At 46.4% G+C, this 24,148-nt stretch overlaps 1 protein-coding gene across 3 annotated transcripts in view; it reads left to right on the forward strand.

Moving 5' to 3' along the window:
• CLN3 (CLN3 lysosomal/endosomal transmembrane protein, battenin) overlaps positions 1-24,148 on the forward strand; it is a 652,734-nt gene that overhangs the window by 13,257 nt on the left and 615,329 nt on the right. The gene's annotated exons all lie outside the window — the stretch shown is intronic.

Raw genomic sequence — 24,148 nt, forward strand, 5'->3', positions numbered from 1 at the left:
CACTGTTGCCCTTCAACGGGCTCTCTGTCAATCCCCCCTCTGTGGAACCTCCAGCACTTACCCCCACTCCTGTCCCTTCTCTCTCACTGCACTTGCACATATGAAATGTTCACAAGGCCTAACCGCCTCTGCCTTTTGCTCATCATTGTTCATTTAGCCCATTGTCTTGTTTTTTCCCTTCCCTTTGTACACTCTGAAACACAATCCCTTGATGTTTAAGCTCCTTACAAATGCACAATAAAATAAAAAATAATTTAAATAAAACCCCATATTTTGCCATTAACACAACATTTACAATTGAACATTATTCATAACTCTTCAATGAAAAAGGATAGAACCCAGAAAACTATTGTGTTTTATAGGTTAAAGACACTTCTTTAATTTGACAACACATTTCCCACAATTATGAAAATTCATACAAATTATAAACAATTGATAGCTACATTAAAAAAGAAAGCCACCAAATTGTGCCTTGTCTTGAATCGTGCCCCCCGAAGCAAAGATTCTGATGACCTTGGTTCATTAAGTAATCATATTCCTATCAGAAATTGTAAGATAATAAGTAAAATTGATGTCAACAGCATGAGTAGTGGTTGGCCCCTATCATTTCTTTCTGATCATAAATTCAGTATTCATAACCAGCCAATAAAGATTTGGGTGTGCGTTCTGTATGAGTGTCTGTTTATAGAATAAGCCAGTGGAAATAAGTAGCATCATAATGCCCTAGGGGAGGATATTTTGATAGGCTGCACATAGTTATGAGAGTATTTACAGAGCTGGGATTCCGTAGAGTCTGCAGACAGCATAATCTCTAGTCTAAGGAGATGAGCAGTTCCCATGTGAACCCATGCAGATCAGGGGGATTGACGATTGAAGGATTCAATGTGAGAGGACACCGGCTAATTTCCAAAAATGGGAAACAACATTTAAGTACAAATCTGGATTGTAAATCCAGATTGCCTTTTAGTCCTGACCATGATAATTCCCTCCATGGGGGAAAGTTCTGAAACCAGAGTCTTGCTGATTTTGGCCACCCAGGTCAGGCGGTTCCCAGTGCTGGCACGGTGAGACAACACAAGACCATTTCCTACATCAACCAGTAGTGAGGGGCTCATTCAGGTGGCTCTCAGCCTAGTGGAGAGGATGGAGGAAAATCTACTCTCGCTGGCAGCAACCCATAACAGGGGAAGTTGACAATATGGAAGCAGATTCACTGATTAGGTTTCCTTCATCCCAGCAGCTGTGCCCAAAGCCAGCAGCATTCCATCAGACCACTTGTACTCGAGGTCTGCGGCCAGACATCTCTTTGCATCTTGGGGAACGCCTTGTTTCTCTGTTGTGTGTCCACATGTCTAGACCAATTGGCATGGTGGGTGAATGCTCTTTTGTTACTTTGGTCAGAGGAGTTGTATTCATTTCCTTGAATTCCTGTCTTTCCGAAAGTCCTCTGCAAAATACAGAGGTCCTTTTGGCGGATCCTATTTATGACCCTAGTTTGGCCAAAGAGGAGCTGGTTCCCTTTTACTCAAGTTGTTCACAGGGCCACCTACAAATATTGGCAAAAGTGCTGCCCCCAATAGTGGCATCCTCTCTCTGGCCATAGAGCAATAGCTGGAGTAGTGTGGCATGGTCCTTAAAAAGGAAGGGTAAGCCAGGCAACATTTTTCCTTTCGGGCATCATCTTCTACTCTGGTTGCCAAGTGTCACTTCATGCACGAAACGCATGATAAGGACTGGTGAGTCTTTTCTGCATGATGTAAACCCGGGGCGGGGGCTAGTCCTCTCAGTGCATGCGAGGCCCCAGATATCTCTTGGTTCCTACTTGACAGATTTTTTGTGGTAGGTCTAAGGTTAGCTCTCTACATTGGATTTATCTCTGGGTCTTAAATCCTTCCAAATCTCTTTGGGGATCGACCTTAAGTTTCATACACTCAAAACAGTATGTTGGGTCCTGTTTGCTTTGACCAAGAGGATTGGGGAACTTGGGATACTTGTGTGCTGCACCTTTTTTCCAGATCACTCCCTGTTCAATTGTTTTGCAGTGAGACCCCGCTTTCAGACCCAAGATTGCCTCTACATTCCACTTTTCACAGGATATTATCATCCCATGGATGATTGGATATTAAGTAGGTTCTGCTATCTTATGTGTAAAGGTCAGCTGTTTCCATACCGCTCAGAGCATATTTGTGACTTATGTAGCAGCTGGCAAGGGTCAGAAGGCAAAAACAAAGAGGCGATGGCTTGAAGGTTTAGAATGAATCTTAAACCTCTGGGAATTGCTCTGGGCAACCCTGCAGAACATCGTTCTTCGCCTGCCAAGCCATTACAGAAAGGGGAAGGACCATATGCAAATCAGGCTTGGTCCCTCCCACAAAGGGGCAGCCTAGCCTGAACTGCTAGGTCGCACCCCTTCTGCACGAGACCACATGCATCCTCAGACATGTTTCGACCCCATTGGCCGTCATCAGTGAGGAGTAGCTTGGGCCTCTAGGCCCAGCAGGCACGTGCATCCACTTCTGGGCATGCATATCGCACTCGGGACGACAAAACAAAAAGGTGATGGCTGTAAGGTTTAGAATTCATCTTCAACCTCTGGCAGTTGCTCTGGGCAACTCTCCAGACCATCGCTCTTTGCCTGCCAACCCATTACAGAAAGGGGAAAGAACATATGTAAATATATGCTTGGCCCCCCCCAAAGGAGCAGTCCAGACCAAACTGCTAGGTAACATCTCTTCTGCATGAGACCACAAGCATCTCCAGACATATTTTGGCCACAATGGGTGTCATCGGTGGGGGGTAGCCTGGGTCTCTAGGCTTCCAACTGTTTCTTAGATAATTGCAGACATTATAGAGAGGAGTAATATGGTCTCCCTACGACTTTATGTGAATAACAATGTCATCTGAGTAAACCCCAGCAAACCTTTGGCATGGTTCCAGTACCCTGCCAATTTGCCTTTGCAATGAAGTTGGGGCTCCATGTAAGCAGAACGGAAGCACCTGAACTGTAAGAGTCCTGGTGGAAAGAATACCGTCTTTGTCTTGGCTTCGGCATCAAGCTGTACTTGCCATTATCATTTTGTAAGATCGAGGGTGGATGTACATTTGGCACTGCCCAGCTTCACCGATTTAAACTCTGGCACTTCGTTGAGTCTTCTGAAGTCAATGCAGAACCGCCAAGTTTGATCTGTTTTTGGCACAAGCACCATTGGAGGACCAGCTGCTAATGGATCATGGATCTCTCAATCATGCCCAGTTCCAACATTTTCTTTATCACCTCATGAACCTTTTTATTGGGCTTGAAAGTTTTATTTGTTAACTCTGCCTGGTTTCTCAGAGAAGACATCCAGGTATGTGTCTAAGAATTTCTGTAGATCTTTGTGATGCTGGACAGGAGGCCCCAGAGAAATTGTCACACCATGCACTGTTATAAGTAGAGGAGTTTTGTTTTTCAAGTGTTATTTTCGTGAAACGCAATCAAGGAGGGATTGCTTTTCTCCTTCCAAGACTTGAGCTTATTGATGTTGGATAATTGAGAGGGTTTCCTCTGATCTGCCTACTAGAATTTGTAGTTCAGGACTAATACCACCTTGATAATGTGGGGTCGATGCCATCTTGACAGACATGTATTTTGGGTCGTGGGCAGGAGAACCATTTATTTTATCCCCCACCTTTCGTTTTTGATTATAGGCTTTCTTTTTTGAGGCCTGTGCTGCCTGGAGACGGGATTTTACCAGTGCTTGGACTTTCTCTCATCTGCTCTTCAGTATTTCGGAGCAGGAGAGGGTCGCTGGTTTGAAGATTTTTAGGTTTCTCCCATTCTTTCTGCATGAGGCTGAGGACATCTTGTGGGTTTTGCCCGTAGACTAGTTCAAAAGGGGAGAATCTAGAGGAGGATTGGGGTGTCTTCCGTATGATGATGCGGGCCCAAGGAATTAAATTGTTCCAATTTCTTTCCCTCGTCATCAACTAGTTCTCATAGGATCCGCTTCAACGTCTGATTGAACATTTCGATGAGTCCATAAATTTCGTCATGATAAACTGACGTTTGCAAGGTTTTTATGTACATGAATTCCCTCATCTCTCCCGGTTTAGGCATGATGCTGCTACTGTGGTCTGTCAAAGTTTCCTGAGGAAAGCACACTCTGGTAAAGAAGGGGATCAATACTTTCAATATTTCCTTTGTGGTATTGCTTCGTAACATGTAGGCCTCGGTGGTATCTGGTTGTATAGTCTTTAATGATCATGATAGTTGCTTGATAGGTAAGTGCTGCAGTACAGCCTTTGGTACATCATCAGGAGAGTTCTTCTAACATGGGACAAACTGTACACAATTGTTTGTTGTGTGCATTGACTCACGACCAGTAAAATCCAATGAGTACATTTCTTTAAGACTTTTCTTGTCCCATATGTCCAGCCATGATGTTTGTATGTGCCAGCTCCATTACGGTTTTCTGGAAGGGCTTGGGGCCCAGAAGTTCATAGTAATTGATCCCACCACCTTTGGGCTTACATCACCTCTGTAAATGAGTCTCCTTATCTCTATGAAGAATTGGATGTCTTGCTTTCTTCTTCCGTCACCAATGATTTCTGAGCCTGCTCTAATAAGGCATCCACTCTTTGGGTTTCTGCAAACTGAAATGACTCTGGGCCTGACAGTTCTTCTGGGTGTTGGTTGCCCCCTTAGGCTTGGTTCCTCCCTCTGAATTAAGCCTCAGTCCCCTCAGTGTCCTCTAGGTCATCAAACTCTTCTATATCTGGGGTCAATATCTTCTCACATAACTACTTAACCGTTGTGCCCCAGGTCAAGAGGACAACTTTTACCTTTCCCCAAAGTCTTAATCGATGACCCCCACATCTACAGAGTATTTGTTTGGTAGACAGGGCATCGTGGCAATCCTCCATAAATGCCTTCTGGGACTTCTGCCCGAAGGTAGGTCCTCACTTAGGCCTTCCCTCTTGGCAGGGCCCCCACCTTCTTATCTCCAGATAGGTCACATTGAGCAGCCTTAAGCGAAGCCCTTGTATGTAATCTGGCAGTTTTAGTAATTTGAACTATTCTCTGCATTTTCCTGCATCATGGGTGGCCCATGTATAGGGTTCAGAACAATCCTACAATGACACCATTTGCCATAAGTTGCCTTACCAATATCAAGAGTCTGATAGATGATTCAAGGGTTTTTTATTAACACAACTTTACAAAATATTCTTTAAAGATCTTTAGACTGCAGGTGGCTTTGACTAAGGGTTGATTCTGGCTGCTTCCTCAACCTTCTATAGGCTCCCTCAACCCTAACCCAGGTGACCATAACCCCCAAGGTTAGCATGAATTCTATAGTTGGTGACCCCCCTACTGGCCAATGTAGCCTCTCTACAACAGGAGGGCCTTAAATTCAGATCCTTAATCTAACTTAGTCCCTCTGGGGCTTCCTAGGAATATCCTATTCTAATAGTCCCACATGAATGGTCTCAGTAGTGTTCTTAACGGTGTCTGTACGCTGTCAGGCACTCATGTACTCCTTTTTTCTTTCTCTCTCTCTCCGTCTCACTTCATTTTGCTCCTTTCCCTGCTCCTATGCCTCTCTACTCACTAATCCCTTTTCTCCTAATACTCCATACCACCGTCTCCTCTCTCTCCCTACTCCCTCTGGTCTTCTCACCCCATCTCCTCTCCATTTCTCCCTCCCACCGCTTTCATCTTCTGTCCCTCTGGTCTTCCCACACGTCTCTCCTTTTCTATCTGTAAAACTTCCCATCTCAACCTACCTACATATACAGCTCCTTCCCCTATGTCTCCTCTCTCTCACACATTCTCCCTCTGTCTATCTGTCTCTCACACTCTCACCCTCTATCTCCTACTACCTCCAACACCCTCACACAACACTATAGCCTTCCACCCTCTATACTCACACTACCCCTCTTCAGCCACTCACTATCCAATAAATTCTCACAGTCACAGCAACATTCTTTCCACTTGGTACCATTCTCTCACACACAGTACCTCACCTGCACCTTCATCGAACTCCTCCACAGACTCCTCAGTACTCTGTTCCACCTTCCGTCCTTCGACAGGTCTCTCAGTCCACCTCCACACCTTCTAATACACCCGAACACCTTTCACTCCTTGCTCTGGGTCCTTTATACCAGCAGTCCATGTCTTCTGTCTTTCCTCTCCCCTTGATTTTGTTTCTCAGTTTATGCTAGGGGCCAATCTCTGCCTTCTCTGTTTGTGGATCTGTTCATTGGGCTCTTGAAAAATCCCTTCTGGCCCCTCTTCCACCACACGGAGCATTCAAATCCGTCTCTGTTTGCCATGTTCATTTTGTGGGCTGTGTGCCTGCTTTTGTGGTAAGTTCTATCACTTTGATCTGTGCTGTATTGCGACTGGTACTGGAGATTCAGGGTTGCTCTCTACGCCGGCGGCTTTGTTCTGCAGTCCTCTGGGTTTCTCTGATGCTGCATTGCATGTCGGTTCTTGCAGTCCTAAAATGAAAAGAGCAGTCTGGCCAACATTAAGGGTGCAAGGCATTGCGAGGCACCAGAACCAAGATCGATCATCACAGCAAAGTTAAGGGGTTCATGGGCTGGTTGGACTGGGACCCTCCCAACCCCCTCACCTGCCTCTGGGGTAAGACTGACTCTGGCATTCGCCTTGGTAGACCACCTATGCCAGGCTGGGAGGGATCTCTGTTCCCCCTGACAGGGTGAAGGCCCGAACACTGTCACAGTAGGAGCGACTGGCTTTCACTGCTAAAGGTTACAACTGCTTGTGAGAGTTGGATTGGGGAAACTGCCTGTTTGTTGAGGGTTCATATCACCTCCACCATATGAGAATGCACCTGCTGCACACATTTCTTTAATATTAGACATCTCATATGGGATTGAACAGTAGCCTTGTCATGTGCTGGAGTAGTGCTGCAACCATACTGGAAGACCATACTGCTCCTGCCTTTTTATTTTTTCCCATGCCCCAGTACCTTCTGCCTGTTAGCACCATGCTGGCAACTCGAGAGAACTAATGCAGTAGTAGGACAATTATCTGTTTACTTCTGGCTGTCTTCTCCGAAATACTGGCATATAGGACATCTCATCTTCTGTTCTACTGCAGACTCTGTGCTGTGACTCTCAAGGCTGGGAGGTGGAGAGAGAGCCGGGGGTAATGCCCAACACTTCCTCAAATCAGCGGATGGAGTGTGCGGTAACGATGACGTGTGCGGTAACGATGACGTGTGCGGTAACGATGACGTGTGCGGAAAGGATGACGTGTGCGGAAAGGATGAAATGTGTGAATGATGAAGCCGATAGAACAGATACAATGAGTGGAACGGATGAAGCGGGTGGAACGAATGAAGCGGGTGGAACGGATGAAGTAGGTGGTACTGATGGAATGCATGGATCGGATGAAGTGCATGGATCAGACGGAATGCATGGAAATGATTGAACAGATGGCGTTCATAGAACTCAGGGAGTACATGCGACGGATGGAATGCATGGAACAGATAGAGGGCATGGAATGGACATGGTGCACAGAGCGGTTGGAGTGTACAGAGCGGTTGGAGAGCATGGACCAGATAGAGGGCATGGAACAGTTGGAGTGCATGGAATGCATGGAGTAGTCACTAGGGATGGCGTGCACTCTATGGATGAAGTTGAACAGACAAAGCCGACTGAACAGACTGAGTGAATAAAACGGATAGAATAAATGGTTCAGATGTGCGCTCGATCTCAAGCACCTGCTGAAAACCACCATACCACATCCCACGCTTACTCTCTTCTATACACCACCACTCAACTAGAACACAGCGATACTATGACACATTCCGTATAGCTTTTCTCATACGAACACCTGCCTCCTACTCCCCATCATCCTAACTAAACACTGCTGGCTCCACACCCGTCATCCTAGGCGTTCTCCACAGGCGTAACGCAGCCAGAATCAGTCTGGTATCACCCTGCCAGAACGAACACATACTCCTGATTTCCCAACCACCACACCTATCGCTAAGAAGCAGCTATCATACGAGTGCCACACCTGCTGCACACATATCCGGTGCATACACTCACCTTAGGTCTCTCTCTCTCTCTCTCTCTCTCTCTCTCTCTCTCTCTCTCTCTCTTTCTCTCTTTCTCTCTTTCTCTCTTTCTCTCTTTCTCTCTTTCTCTCTTTCTCTCTTTCTCTCTTTCTCTCTTTCTCTCTTTCTCTCTTTCTCTCTTTCTCTGTCTCTCTACTGACTTGAACTACGGTTCCCGAGGGCGTTCAACCTCCCAGTGCCTTGAGATCATACCAATGGTACATAAGGCACTATATAAATGCAAAGTAACATAACATAATAAAACATTAAGGCGGTGTCCTCCATAACCAGAGCCTCCCGCCAAGTTCCTCATCCATCACTTGTTTCTTGGCTCCCCCTTATTGGCTCTCCAGTGACCTCTCACTATAACTTTAGAGGAGAGAGGGATCCAACATTTGCCTCGGGTCGCTAGTGCTGCTTGAGATTGCAAATGTCGAGTCCACAGTCTCGCGTTAATGAGGAGCACAGCAACGCTTACCTGCAGACCACAGAACTTCTGCGATTCCTGGAGCCCCTGTAGAACGCTCGTGCCATGAGGCGGCAGCGCATCCGTATGTGTATGTCTGGGGAGTAAGTGTGTGTTGGGCTGGGTAGGGTGTGGCGGGTGAGGAAACAGGGATTCGGGGGGGTTAACCCCCCTCCCACAATTTACAGCACAACCAGTGGGAGAGGGTGGGTGTGGAGGGTGGAGATGGGATCGCTTTGCAAAGAGGGTGGGGGGAGCAGTATGTGCTATTTCAGCATTTTAAAGCCATACAAAAACAGCTGAAAAAAATTGGTCTTTGTTGTGTTTGGTCTTTAAAATGCAGAAATATCACATAGAACCGTCTCATATCGCCAGGACACGTGTTGCTCGGTTGAACTTTCTGCCACACCTTCGCATCACCAGAGTTAATCTCTGTGATTCCCGGCTCCTCACATCATGGTTAGTCTGCTGGTGGACTCTGGGAATTGTCGGATGAGGTAAGGAAGGGCACGCTCTCCACGAGGAGTGGGAAACTCTGCAAGTCCAGTGTAATGTTTTAATGTCTAGATGTATACAGAGTATAGATTGTTTGCAATAATTTTACATTGTGTTTAATTGGTAATCACGCACATATCCGGGTTATACATTTTTTTGAAAATCAAATAATTTTTATTGCCATTTTAATTATGACAACACAAAACATTCGAAATGCATTTCGCTGATTTCTTAGCACAAAATAACCCCCCAGGCCCTCTTAACCTCTGCTATGGATATTTGCACAATACTTCATTTAAGAGTGGATACACAGTATTATCTTCTTTCAGAGTCAAGGTTCTCCCGAGTACGCCCAGAGGTTGGACAGGTGAAAATCTCTCCTATATCCGCACCATAAGGTTCAGGTCCCTCGACACCACTTCCTGGTAGGCAAAGTATCTCCCTCCAGTCCCATCCCATTTTGAGTGTTTCTGATCTACCCGACCATATTTTTCAAAGAAGGGGAGCCACACACCCTCGAGGTTGGTCCTGGATTTAGCCAGGAGGTGGGTCAAATACTCTATGTCATAAATAGCCCTAATCTTTGAAACCCATTCTTTCTCTCCAGGCATTCGTAGGTTTTTCTGCAATTGGGCCAGACAACACCCTGTGGCGACCAACATTATTTGAGACATGTGACCCCGATCAATTTAGGCTCCTCATCCGTACTGACTCTGAAAAAAATAAGCCAGGGAGATAGGTCCTGTTTAATTCTGTCTACCCCCTTCATCCAAGAGAAAACCTCCCTCCAATACACCTGTACCTTGGGGCACCCCCGCCACATATGTATATAGTCTCTCTTCTCGTTGTAGAATTTCCAACAGTGCGGGTCATATCCTTCACTCATTCGGGCTATCCTGACCAGGGGGCTGGGGGTGGAAGAGTGCCATCTATGTAGCAGTTTCAGGGCTTGCTGTCTGTACTGCAATGCAGAGGTGGAGCGATGGGCTCCCCTGCACATATGGGTCCAAGTGTGTCCTCAATGTCTCTACCCAGATCTCGTCCCCAGTGGGCTCTCAAGTTCCCTTAGGACTGCCAAAAGAAGAAATGTATATAGCCCAGCTATTAGCACTTTGGACCCCTGTTGTGTAATCAGAAATTGCTCCAAATCCGTCAGTTCGTCTTAAGGTTTGCCCCCCCCCCCCACTTTTCTTCGGTCAGGACCCCTTTTAATTGCAGAAACCGGAAGGGTGATAGCCTACCCACAATATTGGCCTCCTCCAACTCCTCCAGGGATATAAAAGCACCGTCAACCCATAGTTACCCCGCCCTACTAAGCCCAGCTTCGTACCAAGATTGAAACGCCAAGGGCTCCTCGATCCCGTCCCTGAGAGGGGTTGCCCATATACAGCTCAGCGGCGATGGCCATGTTGTAAGCCATCTGCTCCCCCCTCCCTCCATACGGACCACAGAACCTCCAGGAACCACTCGTCCAGCGTGACCGGGCCAGTATCTCATTATCCATAGCTACCCACTGTTTCCCTGATCTCGGGTTAAGATGCTCCACCAAAACTCGTAGCTGGGTTGCTTTATAATATGTGGCAAAGTCTGGGAATCCCACTTCCCCCTTCCTCTTTCGGCCTGGTCAACACCTTATAGGAGATCCTGTGCTTCTTCCCCGCCCAGAGGAACCATAACATACATCTCTTTATTTCAGACAGAAAGGACACAGGTACTAGGATAGGCAACATTCGAAACAAAAATAGAAATTGGGGGAGAACCACTACCTTGCTTGAATTCAGCCGTGTCATCCAGAACAACCCCAGTGCCGCCCACCTCTCCATATCTCGTTTTACTGCCATCCGCAGGGGGAGAAAATTACTGGAGAAGAGATCCCCATGATGCTCTGTCACCTGTATCCCCAAATATCGGAACATCTCGCTCTTTCGTTTGAAAGGGAGCCCCTCTACATATTCCTGTTCCGCCGCTGACAACGCCCAGTTATGAACATCATCGATTTCCCTAGATTGACCCTAAAGCCCGATAGTTTCCCATACTGCTGCAGGCTATCAAGCACTTGAGGGACCAATTGAGACAGCCTGGTAATATATAGTAGGGCGTCATCTGCAAAGAGACTTATTTTACAATGTACCCCCCTATCCTAACCTCTTTGATGTTTTCATTCACCCTTACTGCTGCCGCCCATGGCTCCCATCACCAACACGTATAACAGGGAGAGAGGGCATCCCTGGCGTGTCCCCCTCCTTAGTGGGAAAGACCCTGATTCATGCCCATTAACCACAACGGTAGCCACGGGCTCAGTATAGAGCCGCCAGCCAGACCCATTCTGAAGGATACCATGACCTCCCGCATAAAAACCCAGCTCACCTGGTCAAACGCCTTCTCCGCGTCCAGGGACAAAAGAGCGCCTCCACCCTTCCCACCACCCGCAAATTCAGCACATGGAGGGTTTTCCTCGTGCTGTCCGCACCTTGCCTATCGGGGACAAAGCCTACCTGGTCTGGATGGATCAGTCGGGGGAGGTGGGCTTCCAACCTCATTGACATAATTCTGGCAAAGAATTTTGCGCCGGCGTTGAGCAGGGAGATAGGCCTATAAGAAGCACAGAGCCTTTCCCGCCTTTGGTATAACGGCTATCATGGCCTGTAACAACGCGATGGGATCGTGTCCTGCCCTGCTATCTGATTACTTGAGAAGAACCATCTCCGGTTCCGGAAGCACCTCAAAACCTTTCTCTTTGCTTCTGCTTTTTCTCCTCCTCTCCCCTGCTGATTTCCTGGCTTATACTGAAACTGCACTGGTTTACCTGGCCACTCTCTGATCTCAGGCCCAGGCCCCCCCCCCTGCCAGTCACACACCTGCACTGCCCTCCTGGAAACCCCCGCATTTGGGGACTTTTCTCTGTTTCCCTACAGTCCTACCACTAGCACTTGACACCTGATGCCTGCACTTACACTTCTCCCTTGCACTTGCCACCTGCTGGCCATACTTTTATTTTGTTATTTATTCTATTATCCCATGTATTGCACTGTCCCCTTCCCCTTCTCACTCTGCACTTCCCCTTCCCCCTTCCCATGCATTTGCGCGATCTGAATGACACTTGTGTATAGGCGCGTTATACATCTCCACTGGGATGTTGCCCTGTCAATGAGTAGTGGCGCTGCGTGTCCCCTGTTGTCTCACCAGGTGGTGGGCCTCAACTACACCACATGCATCTTCGAATCCCCCCTCCCCGGGGTTGGGAAATGCCCCACAGCTTGGCGATAAAGCCCCCCCCCCCTTGCGGGGCCTGCTGCGGCCGCCTGATGTCTGGCCTCAAAGTCTGCACAGTGCCTAACTGTCCTTGCACAGCCGTAGACCGTGCGTGGCTCAGCGCCCCAACCGAGAACTGTGGGTGGCTTCTAATGGGGCCCTGCTCCCTATTTTCCATAAGTCCTCTCTGCCCCCTTTGATCTGTACTGTGCTTCTTAGGGGGCAGTGACCCCAAATTTCATGCACTGCTTGGGGTAGCGGAGGTTACTTAAAAAAAATAGAGGGAATCTGAAATTTTGCGCCAGTTTGGATTCCCTTAATATATGGTAATATATATGGTTGCCGGAACAGTAGACATGGTAAGTTTGTCTTGTGAGGTAGTGTTGGAGTTCAGATCACCTGTGCTCTCTCGACAAGCTTCTCCACCTGTGTTTCTCCACCTGTGTCATGGTGGTTCATGATATGATATTATATGATTGGTTATTTATAACGCACTTAATACCCAGAGGTTTCTAAGCGCGGACCCGGGGATCGAACCCGTGTTGCTCTGTGTTGTCTTGCTTCCAAGGCGAGCACGTTGCCGCTCAGCTATCCTCCCGAGACCCTCTTCATCAAGAGGGTTGCAACAGTATCAATCAAATATGTGGCTATGTTAACTGCTTCTTGCGTTCATTGTTTGTCCCATAATAGCCATTCTCAATTTTAAATGCATGCGTTGTGATTTTGCTCATATTTTAAAGACTTGTGATGTTTTCCAACTCTATTTCTGGAATTGGCTCTTCTATCTGAATTCCCGTTCCAAAATGTTCTGTTGCGTGTTGACCTCTGAGGGAGCACAAGTGCTGTGTGTATGGGCGAGGGCTCCTTCGATCCTCTGCGGCCCTCCGTGAAGCAGTCATCCCTCCCAGCTTCTGGCCTCGCGGCCCTGAGGCCTCCGCTACACGTGCCTGGTCCTCTGCACGCGTGGCAGAGACCGCAGGAGCCGGCACAGCACCCCCGCAAGGGGGTCCAGTTTCCCCCTCTCTCCTCCTGACCTCTGCTACCTCGAGTGACGTCCCAGACCTCCTCTTCCCCTCTCACACAGCCGAGGAAGTCACGCTCCAGTGTCGGCCTCTGTGTGGGGGATCCCGCAGGGGGTGGGTTCCTCACTGCACTCGTCGGGTTGTGCAAGCTCACCAACAGCCGGCACGCCACATAACCAGCCGCTTTCACAAGCTGATTTCAGCCGTAGCCCTGAACGTCACAGCCACCACCTCTGAGTCCGTAAGCCGAGCAGGCCGAACAGAATCCTCTCACTTCACTCAGGATGCAAGGCACGGCAGGCGGGAAGAACGCCGGTGCGCATCAGGATGTTTCCAGGGTACCAAGGCAGTTTTAGGAGATCTTTGCCAGCCCCTCAGGTCGACTTCAGGTTCTCATTCTCAAATTTCTCAAATTTCAGTAGTTTGAGCGGCTAGTAGTCTGCTCTTCAAAGTAACTCCACAATATCCCCCAGGGTAGGAGTGGAGCACAGCAATCCAGGGTTATTAAATTAAGGGTGGAAAAGAAGATAGACTGGACACACGTGGCATGTTTGTTTTGGGTTATAAACTTTTCTTTGCCTTAAAGAAAGGAAAAGTGGTTTGGGAAAGGCCTAAATATCCCCAATTTACTATGAGGGGTTGCCTTGCCTCATCAAAGAATACTATGGACCTGGTCAGGATGTTCATCAAACAGGAATGTCCATCGTTTTCTGTCTCAAACCTATTTCTGTCGCTTCACGTTCTACCAAAGGAAAATGGGTGCCTTCTTAATTCCAGAAGGAGACTTGTCCTGATCTGGATGTTGACACCAAAGTGCTGTTCTGCCAAACAATGTATATGGTTCAATACTGACTATTCATCCAACTTAAAAATAACCCAGTTCCCTGTTCTCCTTTAGGTGAACCACTTCGAGGGGTTTCCGTCTCACATGTTTTCACAATAACTTTCTTTACCAAATCCTCTGGGGAATTCCTCTCCCCCAGCTCGTAGCACAAAAACAATGTTCTTTCCCAGTCTTTTAGATCAGACAAGATCGGGCGCATTCAGTATGGTGTGGTCCGATCTGGTTCACTAACCTGTCAGACCTTACCATAGACTTTTCCAACAGTGTTTCAAGTCTGGTTTACTTGCCTTCCACACTTGATTTCCACAACCTTCAACTTCAGAGATCCTAGTGTTTTGGGCTTCAGCCCGCTGGTATAATTCTTCCTGTATTAAGGTGGATCTTTGACCTTATGTGACTAGTGGGCTTTGCCTGTTCTCATCTGGGTCCAAAACCCTGTTCCTTTGTCTTGGTGGGATCCTTGTCCCTTCGTTACCTTTGGTCCATGATAGGTAAGATTTTCATATTTGTGATAAATCTTGCTGACCTTTGTCATCCCCAGAACCTTTTACTTGGACTTGCTAATTATTTTACCTTGTACCTTGGTGAGTGGGAATCATTTTCCCCTTTCACCTAGTCTTTTACTCTTTTTATGGGTGACCTTTTTATGTCTCTGCATAGTGTATGGTTGCAGTTATAGTTTCCTATAACTTTTGGGCTTAGGCTGGGTTCCCTTTTCGGCTTCCCTGTTATTTTCTCTTTCCTTTATTTATGTTATTCATTTGTATTCAGTTCCAGAAGAACTTTTACAAATCACAAAGTCACAATATCACAAAATCACAAGTTACATTAAAATCACTCGATCAAATCAAATCATACTATACACGGTCCATCACGTTTCATTATCTCTTGTTTAAAGATTCCTATTCAATTCATAACATCAGATATAAAAAATCTCGCAACTGATGCAGCTGATGCAACTGCATAACCAACTAAAATTACCATCATTTATACATATACATATACATTTCATAGTGGCATGAATGCATAATTTACATAGATTGTAAATATAAAACATTAAATAATCTAATCATAAAATTACATTTAAAATAGATGAGTTAGTTCATCATTTACTAATCCCGTAACATCAGTTAGAATTAAGCAAGCGTTGTTTAATAATACACCATAACCGATACAAGGCATTGTGCACGCTTTCAGTCTCAGTATTGAGGCAGTAGTTCCAAAATGATTCCTACCTTATTGACTCGTAGTTGTGCACAAAACTGCCCAAGATGGTCATGTATGCGTTGGCCAGTGCTGCACATTCGGTGAAAAGGTGTTTTGCCGTCTCCATTGTGCCAGGCAGTTTACATATACGACAGCCCCTGTCTTGGGCAGGTAGCCCAAGTTTAGCACCACGAAAAAAACCCAGTGGCAACGGATTTATTTGATGCCTCAGTCAGAACATCTGCACCGCTGGGTTAGGGCACTTTCTGAGATATCTTTGGGGTTGGAGAAATTGATGCACCACCCCTGAACATAGGTGTAGGTGTCATACCCAGGCAAATCTCCTAGGGTGGTGTGGATCACTATGCCCCCCCACCCCTGCTCTTGTATCTCAGGGCCCTTGTGCACTGTGTTACTCCTAAGTTACTCCTATTTTACCCCTATGGACACACTAACATAAGACACAAAGAAAACACATGAATCGATTCAACAATAGAAACACTTTCATTCATACACAGCAATGTATGATGCAAACACTACTATAATGTAAATCTCGAATTTGCACCTTTTATGCTTTTGGTGCAAATCTACCATGCAATGCAATAACTGTAAGCCGTACAGGCTTCTAATGCAAGCAATCTAATAGCAACTCCAATCCACACCATTCCTCTCCAATCCACACCATACTTCACACTCTCTCTCTAAGACAAACCCTGTCTGATTACCCCATCTATCATGTCAGCCATAGCTCTGTGTGAGTGTCTGTTCTAATTCCCCATGCACGTGTCTTATTAAACAATACTCCCCTTTTGCTCTGTGTTGCTCTCTCTCCTCTCCAGCTAACTCTGCAACCAGCCAGTCAGTCAGGGCCTCTCCTTGGCCTCTCTCTGCCAGATCGATCTCATCAGTACTCATCAGAATGCTTTTCCTTCTGCTTATCAGCCAAAGCCATCCGATACTGCTGCACCCAAAACCGCTTCCCGAAGTACATCCAATCACTCCCAAACGCCTCTCCAAGTCATCTCTCCTCTCAGAGTGTCAGTGTGTCATGTCCAACTCGAACTCCATCTCCAATAACCATCTCAGAACTAGAAACTCCCAAAGCCTCACCTCTCATTATACTGTTCAATGATGTAAATACATATCCATGGTTAGATGTCTCTCTAAGCTAAAATGCCTCTCTATCTGTCAGCATTTCTAAATGTGAGCAGTGCCTAAAAGTCTGTGATGCATGTACTTGTACTTTTTCACTCACTGCGTGTTGTGGTCATCATGACATTTGTCATCATATCTATACCATGGTATCAGTGCTTCTGTTACCATACCATCCATCTCTCTCCATTCCCTCCCTCTATCCTTGCATGTCTCTGCGTGCAAAAACACTCCCTCTCTGGTGCTGCCTGCCCCCACCTTTTCTCTGTCTGCGAAGCACAACCCAGGGCCTGATAAGCTAGCAATGTCTTCTCCACTCGGACAAGAGTCATGTTATCTGTCTGCCAAGCAAATTGTTTACGCATTCTTTGTTCACACTAACTCATAACAACTTCTGCAGCCCGTGGCGCTTCTGTGTGTCTCATTCAGGTTGGCTTAGGAGCCAGCTACATGCTCTGTCTAGCATTTACTCTTTCTCTCACAAACCCAAGCGCCATCTATAATGCAGAGTTCATGCATATTCTAAGTGCACACTCATGCGTGGTGTCTCTACATGCATACATAATACATAACAACATATCTATACATGTGTCTACATGTCTCTACAAATATAACAGATGTCTCTAAATGGCACTTCAAATATAACAGGCCTCATTCTACAGCAAATACAAAGTGGTAGAATAATGTGGATAGTCTAATGTCATTACTAATCAGTACTGATCAGAATGTATGATGGAAAACTGGTCCCCTAACTGGGTCATGATTCTGTAATGATAACAAACCAGGCTTCTCCATACAATCTGGTTTCACAATCTCTCCTCTTATCATCATATGATAATTAGTAACAATTTGTCAAAACATGTCTCAATGTGGCTTGCTAAATCAAGCAAAATAACAAAGGGAAAAACATTCTATCTCATAATGCAAAAAACCCAAACAATGCAAGCATTTCACTCTATCAGTGGCAAGCTAAAATGTCAAATGCATAGCTGCAAATGTGTCAAAATTCAGATGCAATTTCTAATGTCAAAAAAAGTCAAGTCAAAAGTGTAAAGCCAAAAGTGTGTCTACAAGCTGATTATTCAAAACGCAAATGCAAAGCATAGAATCAATGCATATGTACTGTGGACATCCGGTGTATTCAATTCCAGTGTGTCAAGCACAAAATGACAATATCACTTTCACAGGTGTCAAAGCTCATTTCAGATGTATGCATTTCCAGTGTATTGGTAATGCAGGACAATTCAGTTACATTTCCTGTCCAGTTCATTCAAGGTTCTCATCATGTCAGTCTGTGATCAAATCAGCTGTTGCCAATCAGAATAGTATGTGTGTGCTCACATCTGTGCACAATTCCAAGTTAGTACAAATCCAGTTCTAATACAAATCTTTCAGCCAAGGAATGTCAACAAGGCGTGTCAACAAAGCATGGTTCACAAATGTGTTCACAAATGTGTTCAACGAGCGTGTGTGTTCAGCAACCATGTGTATGGGCATCAAAGCATAGCCCAAAGCAAAAAGTAGTTACAGCTGCTAACGGAACTCAAGTGTGTGTCCTGCAAACGGACAATTTCCAGCGACAAATTCTAGAGCCTCACTGCTGCAAGCTCTTCTCACAATAGGTGACATATCTTTTCTTCAGAGCAATCACTGCTCACTGCTGTAAGCTTCCCTTGTTGATGCCAATCAGTTCAGATTCTCAAGCATTTTCCTCTCTTTCCCTATTCCAAAGCTCTCCCTAGTCTATCCTCTTTTGATACCGATGTATCATTCACGTGGCACTCATTCAGAGTGTTACAAAACAAAGCAGATGGCAACTCTCCAGTGGCAATTCCATGCAATTTCACATAGGCCCTTCACTCCTTCCTTGCCAGGTCTCATGCTGTTGGCAGTTGTTGCTATGCCATGTCATGCTAGTATTCCAGTTCATGCCATGCTAGTCCACTGCTCTTGTCATGAGGGACCAGTCAACTTTGGATGCAAGTGCAGATTTCAAAGCACAATGGTGTCAGATCAATGCTCTCTCGCACTCCCACAAGAGACAAAGAACGTCCCTGCTTTTCAAATGTGGTTAGCACCGGGAATCAAATGCTTTCATCAGAGCGCGTCTTCCTCCTCATTTCTGCATTTCTCTCATATTCCTCTAGGCCCAAACTTGTGTCTGGTTCTGGTTCACAAGGTAAGGCATTCCAAATGGATTCTCTCCTCGCTGCAGATTACAAAACAGCCCACAAAACGATTTCTCTCCTTTTGCTGAACATCTTTCACTCTCTTGGCACAGAATGCTGCAGGGTGTTGATTTTTCTCTACAGTCAGTCACGATCTTCACTTTCCATGGCTTCAGTTGTCATGCTAGGAAATCAGGTAGCAAGCAGGTCTTCTGAGTACCTTCTTAGAGCACAGCCATTGACAAAGCTACACCCAAAGGCCTCAAATCGGTAGGTCGGCATTCCCCAGAAGTGCTGCTGCAAAATGTAGGTGTCAAGTACCAATGCCTTTCATTGTTGCTTCAAACCGCCATGATGCAAAGTCACATGGTTTCATCAAGGTCTGATCAATCTGGTCTGGTCAATCTTTCAGTCGTCATGCTGCTGCCAATCATGGTCTGGTCAAATCATGCGATGCAATCTGGTCAGTCATCAATGCGATCTGCAAGGTCTCACGGTCTGCAAATCTCGGTCTGGTCAAGGTGTCTCTACAGATTTCATGCAAAGAAAACAAAAGTGCAAGCATCTGTCATGATGCCTACCCCCAGGCATCCGGACCAAGCCCATCAGCCCCGGGAATAGGCATCTAGACATTTAGTAAAACCTCAGCAGCCCCGGCTAGGGGCTTTCTGGGTTCAGTCCTGGTGCCTAAGGCGCCAGGCTCATAGTCATTACTTCCCTCAGGCAGACCATGCTGCAAATGACTCCAATCCAACATGAAGCCTGAAAGGGACTATTTTTCTACAGGGACTATTTTTTACTCGGGTGTGGTTCTAGGGACTTCTTACCTGGAACTACTTTTAAGGCTATTTGAACCACGCCCGACCAGAAACACACGCTTTGCGTTATTCTGCATCCAGCAGCGTAACACTCACCGTGCCTGCAGCCTGCATCCAGTCTTCTGCCACACCCGCCTCGAATCCGGAGCCCCTAAAACAAAGAGGAAAGAAAGGGACAAGGTTAGAAAACAAACTTATTTCTATTCCACACCTGATTCTGGATCCATCTTGTCTCCGGAACTGTAAAGAACATCATTTCTGCATGCGCCGCACCTCCAGCTGCAGCGCCGCGCCATACTCACCAGTCTTCACAGCATCCTTCGGGTCGGCGCTGCCTCCATCATTTTTTTGCCAAACTTCGGCACCTAGGAGACAAAAGAAAACCACAAAGTGAGCCCAGGGAACCAACAAATATAATTCTTACCACCATGCCACACTTACATGGAATTCTCAAGCTTAGCCCGCGTCGCATCCAGATAGAAATAGGATGGCTAGCACATGCTACAGTTAGATGAAATTTCTCAAGTTTAGTCTGTGCCGAATCTAGACAGAAATGTGGTTGTTAGCATGTGCCACACTTAGAGGGAATTCTCAAGCATAGTTTGCGCCGATTCTGGGCAGAGGTGCGATTGTTGGCAGGCGCCACACTTGGACCGGATTCTCGGGCTTGACCCGCTTTGCATCTTGATGGAAATGTGGTTGTTGGCGAGTGCCACACCTGGATGGAATCTCAGAAATGTGATTGTTAGCATATGTGATTCTTAGCATGCACCACACTTAGAATTATGAACCTAGCTTGTGCGGCATCTAGATAGAAATGTGACTGTTAGCATGTACCGGATCTAGATGGAATCCCACAATTGCAAGGATAGCTATAACCAAACACAACCACAAGTCTTAAACGCAGCAATCCGCACAAACTTCACAACAACACAACACAACAACAAAACAAACCACACATAGACTTGCACAACAGCACACAGCGACTACGGACCATAAAACACCCCAAGCCCAGCTGACGGACCCACCGGGCTGAGGCTGCCAACATCACATCACTGCTCTCTTGCACTTTTCCAGCTTATTCCCACTAACCCATCCCCTCTCCTCCCCTTTTTCAGAGCCGCCAGAACTCCAGGGGACCACTCCGGTGGTGATAGTGCGCGGTACAAATGTCCTTTAACATTAACATTAACATTTAACATAGACTTACCTGATTTACCACCGGAGGCATCCTTTTGTGACTCCCCATATTTTCACGTGCCGCATCTGTATAGAGAGACAAAACAACACGTTTTCCTCTTGCAACATTTACCGGACAGCGCCGGGTAATACAGACTCTTACCTGAGCGCCACCAGCTGCCACAAGAGCATCTTTTCCCGAGCCAGCTGCAAGACAAGAAAGGAAGGGGGGAACAAGTGTGAACATCGGACATATTGAACTCTATGAACTTAATACTTACTGGTCCTCACCAGGAACCTCAGAGTCAATACTCTCCGGAACTCTCCCGAGCCTTCAAACCAGTGAAGTAACTGGAATCGACGCGCCCCTGCAAATCCACGCAGGATGGAGAGCTCATCTTTCAAGAATATAAGGTGAGATTGCTGTGAGGGCATTTCAGAGGTGATTAGTTGGGGAGGACTGTGGGGGTGCCATCACTTGAATCCACAAGTGGCTAAATCCATCTCTCCACTTGCAGGAGAATATTTCTACGGGTTAAGCAGACAAGATTAGGAGGGCAGATCCAGTCAGTCATTGCTGCACTACGCATCACGTGGGCGGAGACCGCAGCTGTCAGGGTCCGACCGATGCCCCTGTGGGAGCCAGGTGAGCTTAACAGAACGCGAAGACTATCTACAAATCCCCACCCGGGCGATATGGAAACCTTAGAAACCGACCAACTAGCCCTATTGCTAGGGGAACTTAAGGCAGAAGTGCACTTCGCGCGCCAAGAGACTAATGCCCTCAGGAGAGAACTGATTGTGTCAAAGGAGCGCACTGATGATCTTGCTAGACAATTACTGCAAAACCAAGCTGGGCAAACACCATTACCTGGACTCGGGGGGGGGGGGGGGGGGGGGATTTCCAACTCCAGTTTCATCGAGCAATCATGTGCAAATGGTTCTACCAGGGAGCATTCCTTTAGCTCCACCCGAAGTTTTGCTGGGGACCCAAAAAAGTTCGCCGTGTTTATGAACCAATGCACTTGCACTTTTTATGCAGACCTGGAGCTTTTCTGAAACGACCAAACCAAAGTAGCCTTTGTACTATCATATCTTAGTGGCAGCGCAGCGGATTGATCAGTTCCATTAGTTAACTAGGATGACCCTCTTCTTCGGGATTTTCAAGGTTTTCAATTGAGCATGGAAAGACTATTTGCCAGACATTCACAGGGACAGGCCCTGGATAACGAACTTTTATCATTACGACAAGGTAACCAGGATCTACTAACCTATATCGCCACTTTCAATAGGTTAGTGGTAGAAACCGGATGGCCAGAGGTAAAACGAATTACATTATTTCATCGTGGACTTCGGGGTGAACTCAAAGACGTTTTGGCCCAAGTTGTGAACCCACCTCAGGATTGTGCAGAATATATAGACTTAGTGGTCCAGTTAGACCACTGACTTCAGCATAGAAAGGCTGATCGAGCTAAATTCGAGAATCGGGTATTGGTTAAACCCAAAGTTACCCTCAAAGGAACAGATGTATCAGAACCGATGCAGATCGGAGGGGTCAAGGGACCCTTAACTCAAAAGGAAAGAGAAAGAAGATGGCAGATGCAATTGTGTCTGTACTGTGGGGCCTCAGGACATTTTCTACGGGATTGCCCTATAAAAACATCTAAAAAAGTAGTCGGAGTTGCTGATAAAAATCAAACAGAGCCTGATTCGGGAAACGACCACGCCCGACAAGCGTAGAGGTCCGCTTGCCGAGCTTGAAGGAGGATACTCAGACCTCGCACTTCATCATAACAATGGTCCTTATAGATCCAAGGCAGCCATCACGTATGCACGCAGTGAGGGCATACATTGATAGCGGGGCCATAGGAAACTATGTGGACCACGCGTTGGCTTCTAGGATGAATCTATCTCTCTGTAAAAAGACCACTTTGGATGTCATCACCACAGTCGATGGAACTGAAATTGCCTCTGGGCCTGTAACTCATTCCACCGCAGAGATGACACTATTGGGTCAGGATGGGCATCGAGAGACTATTGTGTTTGATTTAATCAAAGCCCCGCAGTTCCAAATAATACTGGGGATACCTTGGTTGGAAACACATAATCCTTGTATTGATTGGCGAGAGAAGAGAATAACATTCCCGGATTGTGCACATACTTGTTACCCAAAAAAAACCCTTGAACCTAGGCCTGGCCACAATCGCTACTCCAGTCGTGCAATTACCTCAGGAATATCAAGAATTCCAGGATGTTTTCCAAAAGGAACAGGCAAACACCCTACCACCTCACAGATCATATGATTGTCAAATCGATCTCATACCCGGTGCACAACCTCCATGTAGTAGGATCTACGCCCTTACGGAACCCGAAAACCTTCACCTACGACAATACTTGGACCAATACCTTGCTAATGGCTTCATTCGTCCATCCAAGTCCCCTGCATCTTCAGCTTTGTTCTTCGTGCCTAAAAAGGAAGGTGACCTCAGAACGTGCATAGACTACCGCACATTAAATCAGATCACGGTTAAGAACCGATACCCATTGCCTCTGATCCCCGAATTACTAGACCAAGTAAAGGACGCTTGCATCTACACTAAATCAGATCTCCGAGGGGCATATCATCTGGTACGTGTAAAGAAAGGCGACGAATGGAAGACTGCTTTTCGCACTAAGTACGGGTTATTCGAATACCAGGTGATGCCCTTCGGGTTGTGCAATGCACCAGCAGCCTTCCAGTATTTTATGAACGATGTCCTTCGTGAACTCATTGACGTCTGTGTTGTTGTATACATAGGCGATATTCTAGTGTACTCCTCTTCAGAATCAGACCATGTGAAGCACGTTTGTGCAGTCCTTGAGAAACTATGCCAGCAAAAGTTATATGCAAAATTGGAAAAATACATTTTTCATGCTACGGAAGTTGAATTCCTTGGATTTATCCTGACTCCAAAAGGAGTCCGAATGGACTCTCGAAAGGTGGACGCAATCCTCAAGTGGCCATCACCCAGTTCAGTTAAAGGGGTACAAAGCATGCTCGGATTTGCTAATTTCTACCTCGGATTCATTCTGGATTTCTCACATGTTGTACACCCTATCACAGCACTTCTGGGAAAAAACAAACGCTTCTTGGGGACCGAAGAAGCTGAAAAGGCCTTCCAAGAGCTAAAAGCGAAATTCACGTCTGCACCTGTCTTAAAGCATCCACGCCCCGAACTTCCATACATAATTGAAACTGATGCATCCAGTTTAGCCATGGGAGCTGTCCTGTCCCAGAAGGATCCTGAAACCGGTCAACTTCACCCAGTAGCATTTTGGTCCAGAAAGTTCTCGGCACCCGAGTTAAACTATGCGGTTACCGATAAAGAATTATTAGCCATCAAATCCGCCTTCAAGGGTTGGCGGCATTATCTTCTCGGTGCCAGGCATACCATTACGGTAATCACCGATCACTGTAACTTGCAGTATTTAAAAACA

Source organism: Ambystoma mexicanum, chromosome 3p (genome assembly GCF_040938575.1).
Source record: "Ambystoma mexicanum isolate Mex_15411 chromosome 3p, UKY_AmexF1_1, whole genome shotgun sequence".
NCBI lineage: Eukaryota > Metazoa > Chordata > Amphibia > Caudata > Ambystomatidae > Ambystoma > Ambystoma mexicanum.